Here is a 7,582-nt window from a genome sequence, read left to right as displayed (position 1 = left end):
TATTCCCAGCGCCTAGTACTGTGCCTGGCAATAGTAGATGTTCAAAAAACAAATGTTGCATGAATACATGAAATAGCATATTTGAGACACTTAATTTCCAAGAAAAAAAAAGGTATGCTGTCAATTTTACAGAGTAAATCAGAATCAATGCCTTTCTTTAAAACTAGGTTTTCTGATTAAAGAGAAAGTCATAACTTACTTTCATAATTTTACTTTAAAAATACTGAGGCAAGAAATAAAAATGTACCCTGAGTCCACCATAAATGAAATGACTCATGAGACTCATTTAAATTTTTATTTCCCAAGACTTAACTTAATCAACAGAATATATTACTTAAGAATGAGATTTTCACAAGACCAAATACTATTATGAAAAATAAGTGTGATTTTACACATTGATTAAAACTGGCCATATTTATCTAATCCATAATACTCTTTCCCACTAAAGAAACTGTCAAAATACTTTGTTTGAATAAAGTTGTAGAACACTTGTTTCTTTCTTTCTTTCTTTTTTTTTTTTTTTGAGCTTTTCTCCTTTTTTAATCAATGGCCACCTTATACAGCTTTGGAAATCTGGACAAGGAAGAGGCTGAGAAGAGGCCTGGTTCCATGTCTGAGGGTCTCTGAGTGAGTCTGCTTCAGCCGGTGGGCCCCAACTGCCTGTTCATGCTTTGGGCACAGCACTTTCCTGAGTAAGAGCTTGCCCCACCCTCAGGGTAGCACCCCAGTCAAAAAAAAAAAAGTCAAGGCCCTTCAGGCTTCACCCTCTTTCCAAGGCCCTCAGGAAATAGGTTAGATTCTGAGCCCGGCCTAGGAGGAGGGAGTATACAAAGGGCAGACAGGATCAAGTACCCAGGGATTCCAGTGATTTCCCAGGCACTCTCCTGCCCTTTCCTGACAAGGGAGCAAATAAATAGACCTCCAACTCAGGAACAGGGGTGTTGGAGCAGGGGTACCCTCCCCAGGGGCACCCTCCCCTAAGAGTTAGTAATTAAGTCTCATATTAAAAACAAACCACCCTCAGCCCCTGCCAGTGTCTACAAAATCCAGTGTCTACAAAATCCTAAAGGATTGGGTGAAGGGCTAGCCTGCCTGGGGGTATACAGCACCCAGCCCTGCAGGCTCCCGGAGGAGCTCTCATGTCTGTTCTGCAGCTCCTGGGGCTCCCTCCTCTTTGGGGATGGCTTAAGAAGACTGATGGTGGCTTCTTCATTGAATAGGGAGAGGCTGGGACACCCACCGCCAGGAAGTGGTTCTGTTTCTGAAACAATCTCCACAGGCCCCGGTGGTTGCCACGCACATCCAGGTCCCAGACAAGGGAGGCATTTGACAAGCTGTTTCCAGGTGATGAAGTCATCATCTTTCTCAATTCAGATAAAGGCTTCTGAGCCTGGCAGGGAAAGAGTCTTCACAAGGGTTCTTGCTGTGGTCAAGAACCTCAGCTTCATTAAGCAGCCTGTGAACTTCCACTTCATAAGTGTGCTTCTTCAGACTGTCCATGTTCCTGAGCTACAACTGTGTTGAATTTGTGATTCTGGAAGTAATCCTCATGGAAGCAACCATTCATGTTGAGGCCAATGATGCCCAAGTGGTAGGATCAGGACACATAAGGGATGTTGCACTCTGTACCTTGGCATTGTTCCAGCATCAGCATCCACCCATCCCAAGCCCAGAGCTTTTCCAGTGTGGACCACTGGGGCTCAAGCTTCTCCTTGTACAAGGACTTCTGAGCACCCAGCCCAGCCTAGGCACAGTCTCCAGACGGTACAGCAGTGCTGGGTCCTCAGCTGTGTGCTCACAGCCCTGGTCATTTCAGGGAGAGATCCACTACAAGCTGTCGTCCTCCTCTAGCAGTTGGATGGTTTGCCTCAGGAGACTGAAAATAGCCACAGCAGTGTCCAGGTCCTCCTTCCAGAACCACAGCAAACCTGGCTTCCGGAAACAGGTTGAAAGTGGCAGCGAGGCTGGCCTTGTTGTGCTGAGACACACGGGTATTCTTGACACCGATGGAAGAGTGCTGGATGCCCCTTGGACCAAACAGCAGCCACCACAGCAGTTGGTTCCTCATAGTAGCCATTAATGAAAACTGTTATCATCTGGAAAGGCAACCCCTGGGCTGAGGGCAGAGAGCACAGCGTACTGTACCGGTAACTGGGCCGGTTCCCCACAATGACTGCCACAGGCACACTGAGGACCTTGTTGTCTGGGCGTGGGTCAGGGCTGAGCTGGGAAGGTGTGGGGTCCTTGCAGCTATACACGCTCCCTTGATTTTGCTGTAGAAGCCGCGGCTGTGACGGTTCAGCTCTGTGTCTGCCCAGTGGCACGTCTTCGTCTCTGCCTCTTCAGCTGAGCTTCGTGGCACATCTGTCTTCAGCAGAACTGAACCCCCGCAGGAGGAGAGGGCAGGTGAGTCAGAATGTTTCTCCCCAAGGATAGGACCTCCTTTTCATTCCACGAAGGCCCAGGTATCTCTCCAGCCCAGGGCAGGGCCAGCCTGGCTGTTGCACCTCCTCGGCAGAGCCTAGGCTGTGTCCTTGAGATGGAAGGAGCCCTTGTCCTTGATGATGCAGATGAACCCTTGGCCAGGTGCCACCATGTTGAGGAACAGCACCATGGCCTCATCTATATGAGGAGCGCGCATGCCTGCTAAGTTGCTTCACTCATGTCCTACTCTTTGTGACCCCATAGACTGTAGCCCACCAGGCTCCTCTGTCCATGGGATTCTCCAGGTAAGAGAGTGGGTTGCCATGCCTTCTTCCAGGGGAATCTTCCCAACCTAGGGATCGAACTCAGGTCTCCCACATTGCAGGCAGATTCTTCACCATCTGAGCCACCAGGGAAGCCCAGGTCAGTTTCTACTCCCAGGTAAGATACCGCTCCACTTTTTCCACACCCCAAAGGGCTTGATGAGGGGGCTGGGCTTCCAGTCATCCATGCCATATTGGGGGGCAGGGGGACAAAGATGGGGGGACAGGGGTGCGGGGACGGCCACCACTGTCCTGACCAACCCAGGCCTGCAGGAATTGCTCAGGGAGCCCAGGCCCCGCTGAGGCCCGCACAGCTCTGCCCAGCACACCGCAGCTTCCACCTACTCCACGCCTCTGGTGGCCCCACCCTGGCCCACACTTGTTTTAAGAGGCCAAAAAGCAGGACAAGTTTAAATTCTGGGCCTCCAAATCAAATTTTGGAAAGACTTAACAGCATCAAAATTACATTATTGTTAGTCATGCCTATTCTGTTATCGTGGGGACCCCCAAATACCCCCAAAGGCTGTAGGACTCCAGCTCTAACTGAAACTGACACAGTTCTGTGCCCTGGCAAGGACTCTGAAGTCACAACCTGGTTTCACGATGAGGAGTAATGACTGTAAGTGATGAATGGTAAGGGTTTTATGTTCTGTCTGCAAATCATGATGGGAATCTCATGGTACAAGATATAAAACAACTTGTTCTCAAATATTGCTTTGCCATCTCCACTGCTCATTAACTTAATTTTGTGGGAGTTTCTGGATAGAAGACAAACACTTTTATGAATGAGTCAGAAATGTTATTATACAAGTCTTTGGAAAATGCAATTCTATTGTTATATTTGAAAATAGTCATTGCCTTTCTTTGTTTTGCAGAGATAAATATGCTTTCCAAGGACAGCAAAGGAAAAATGCAAAAAAATACCTCCTGGTGTTCTCCTTGTGGAAACTTCCCTTCAGCTATTAATACAAAAATGTCAGTGTAATAGGCTAGGTGATGGCCCTGGAGATATCAGGTCAAATACCCGGAACCTGTAAATGCTGCTTTATCTAGATAAAGGGTCTTTGCAGATGTGTGTTTTTTTTTTCTTCCAGATTTCTTTTCAGATGGGGAGATAATCCTGGATTATCGGTTGTCCTAAATGCCATCGCATACATTTTTGTAAGAGAGAGGGAGACAGATATTTGACAGAGACAGAGCGAAGGTGATGTGAAGATGGAGGCAGAGATTGGAGTGATGTCACCACAAGCAAGGAAGGTCAGCAGCCACCAGGAGTTGGAAGAGACAAGGAACAAATCTTTCCCTAAAACCACCAGAGCAAGAAGGCCCTGTGACACCTTGATTTTGACCCAGTGACATTGATTTTACACTTCTGGCCTCCAAAACTATGAGACTGTTTGTAGTGATATGTGACACAGCCACAGGAAACTGATACAACTAGGGTTACCGAGGGGCTAAATGGGCTTCCCTGGTGGCTCAGTGCTAAAGAATCCGTCTGCAATGCAGGTGACACGGGTTCAATCTCTGGATCGGGAAGATCCCCTGGAGAAGGCAATGGCAACCCACTCCAGTATTCTTGCCTGGAAAATCTCATGGGCAGAGGAGCCTTGCCGGCTACTGTCCATGGGAGCTCAAAAAAGTCAAACACGACTTAGCGACTAAACAAGAACAACATAGAGCTAAATGTTTATTTTAGTGGATTTTGATTATAATCCTGAGGATTCATTCAACAAATACCAATCAAACACTCACTATGTGTCACTAGATTATAAGCTCCTTTGGGCAAAGATTATGTTTAGTTCACTACTATATGCTCAGCATCTGGAACAGTGCTTGCCACATAGCAGATGCTCATAAATATTTTGGAGTGACATTTGCTTGCCACTCTTCTCGGCCCAAGGACACAGCAGTGAACAATGTAGATGACATCTCTGCATTTGGGGTGCTTACATGTTAGTGGAGAAGAGACAATAAATACACAAATAAATATATTACATCATGCCTAGTAATGATCAATGCTCTGTGGGAAAAGTAGAGTAAAAGAGACTGGGAGTGTGAAGTGGTGCCTTTTTAGATATAGAAGTTAGAAAAGGCTTCTCAGAGGTGACATTTGAACAGAGGCCTGAATGAGGTGAGAGAGCAAGTCCAGTGACAATCTGGGGAAAGTGCTATAGGATATAAGGAAAGGCATGTGCAAAGGTCCTGTGGTGGTTAAAGGTTTGGTGTGTTGGAGGAACAGGAGGACCAGCAAGACAGTCAGTGTGGCTTTGGAGTGGAATGTCTAACAGTGGGACTCCGGGAAATTAGATCAGAGAGGCGGGCATGGCAGGATCTAGATCATAAGGGACCTTTTTTTGGTTAGGACTTGAAGTAGGAGGGGATAAAAATCTATATCTAATTCTCTACCAAGAATGTATTTGTTGTTCAGTTGCTAAGTTGTGCCCAACTCTTTCCAACCCCATGGACTGCAGCATGCCAGGCTTCCCTGACCTTCACTATCTCTTGGAGTTTGTTCAAACTCATGTCCATTGAGTTGATGATGTCATCCAACCATCTCATCCTCCATCACCCCCTTCTTCTCTTGCTCTCAATCTTCCCTAGCATCAGGGTCTTTTCCAACGAGTTGGCTCTTTTTATCAGGTGACCAAAGTTTGGAGTTTCAGCTTCAGCATCAGTCCTTACAATGAATATTCAGGGTTGATTTCCTTTAGGATTGACTGGTTTGATCTCCTTCCAGTCCAAAGTCCAAAGGACTCTCAAGAGTGTTCTCCAGCACCACAATTCAAAAGCATCAATTCTTCGGCATTCAGCCTTCTTACGGTCCAACTCTCACATCTGTACATGACTACTGGAAAAACCATAGTTTTGACTTTTGTTGGCAAAGTGATGTATCTGTTTTTTAATACTAGTTTAATGACTAGTTTGTCATAGTTTTTCTTCCAAGGAGCAAACGTCTTTTAATATCATGGCTGTAGTCACCATCCACAGTGATTTTGGAATACAAGAAAATAAAATCTGTCACTGTTTCCACTTTTCCCCCATCTATTTGCCATGAAGTGATGAGACCAGATGCCATGATCTTCATTTTTTGAATGTTGAATTTTAAATCAGCCTTTCCACTCTCCTCTTTCAGCCTCATCAAGAGGCTCTTTAGTTCCTTTTCGCTTTCTAACATTAGAGTGGTATCATTTGCATACCTGAGGTTGTTGCTACTTCTCCCAGAAATCTTGATTCCAGGTTGGAATTCATCCAGCCTGGCATTTCATATGATGTACTCTGCATGTAAGTTAAATAAGTAGGGTGACAATACACAGCCTTGACGTACTCCTTTCCCAGTTTTGAACCAGCCCGTCGTTCCATGTCAGATTCTGTTGCATCTTGACCCGCATACAGATCTCTCAGGGATAGGTAAGGTGGTCTGGTATTTTCATCTCTTTAAGAATTTTCTTCCACCAAGAATTTATAAGTGATCACAGATTTTCTGACTAACTAGTTAAGAGAAATGTTTTCACGTATCTACCTTTCTCCTCACCCTTTTCTCCTTCCAGGCTCTAAGTTTTAAGTTTGTTGTTTGGCTTTATGGATGGATGGTGAGTTTAGGTTGTCTGTTTTAGTGGGAGCAGAGACTGGATTTACACAGGCTGTTAATAGTATTGTGTTTGAACGAGTAGCACTGTTGTTCATCATGACACATTAAAGGTATATGAAAGATTCTGCTCGGACCCTGCTTGGTGAGAGAAATTAGAAAAGACTTGCTCTGTGTGATAAATTGTTTCCAGAATTCATTTCAAACAGAACATATGATTACTTGCAAAAGTTAAAATGACTTCCCTCACACAGAAGACACTACAATGCACAGAACTTTTCTCTGTAGCTAGGTCATTTATGTGATAGTATTATTTTCATTACTCAATACTCAATCCCCTCCCCTTTTCCAGTGGTTTCTGTCAGAAATGGACATTAGTCATCTAAGTTAGGATGATTTGCATTATTACTGGCCAAAAATATTCTAACGAATAACACTAATGTTGGGAAAATTACTTAACAGTCCAGCATCAAGTGCTCTAATCTGTAAAACAGGAGTGATTCTGTTTGCCCTATCTACTCAATATACTCACTGAAAAAGTGCTCTTTTTATTTTGCAAAATGGACTATATCCAGAAGATGGTATTATGTCAAAAGAAAGAAAATTAAGTTGAGTAGCTTGGGGCATTTCCTATAAACCATTAGAGTACTGTCAAATTTGCAAATAACAGAAACTATTTTCTTTTTTAAACAACTATTTCAAATACATGCATTCAAAGAGTATCACAGAATTAGCACCATTGTCAATTTTTGCATTTATTCAGTCATTCAACCAATATTTATTGAGCACCCACAATGCACCAGGTACAGTAATTGGCAAAATGGTCACAGGCCCTGCCCTTGGGGGGCTTTAGAGCCCAACACTTACAGATCCATCTCAGAGGTGACTTCTGAGCAAGGTGAGAACACCAGTCTGGTTATTTTGCTGTTAGAGTCTTTTAGAAACGAGTGTCACTAGTTTGACTACTTATGTTATTCACTGCTACTGCTGCTGCTGCTAAGTCTCTTCAGTCGTGTCCGACTCTGTGCGACCCCATAGACGGCAGCCCACCAGGCTCCCCCATCCCTGGGATTCTCCAGGCAAGAACACTGGAGTGGGTTGCCATTTCCTTCTCCAATGCATGAAAGTGAAAAGTGAAAGTGAAGTTGCTCAGTCGTGTCCGACTCTTCGCGACCCCATGGACTGCAGCCTACCAGGCTCCTCCGTCCATGGGATTTTCCAGGCAAGAGTACTGGAGTGGACTGCCATT

The 7,582-nt window shown here is 44.9% G+C and overlaps 1 pseudogene; it reads right to left on the bottom strand.

Moving 5' to 3' along the window:
• Positions 1 to 1,137: 1,137 nt before the first annotated feature.
• LOC122703426 lies at positions 1,138 to 3,535 on the bottom strand (annotated as a pseudogene).
• Positions 3,536 to 7,582: the final 4,047 nt, after the last annotated feature.

This window comes from Cervus elaphus, chromosome 11, assembly GCF_910594005.1.
Source record: "Cervus elaphus chromosome 11, mCerEla1.1, whole genome shotgun sequence".
Classification (NCBI taxonomy): Eukaryota; Metazoa; Chordata; class Mammalia; order Artiodactyla; family Cervidae; genus Cervus; species Cervus elaphus.
The sequence above is the reverse complement of the archived record's forward strand: the minus strand, read 5'-3'. Positions and strand labels throughout refer to the sequence as shown.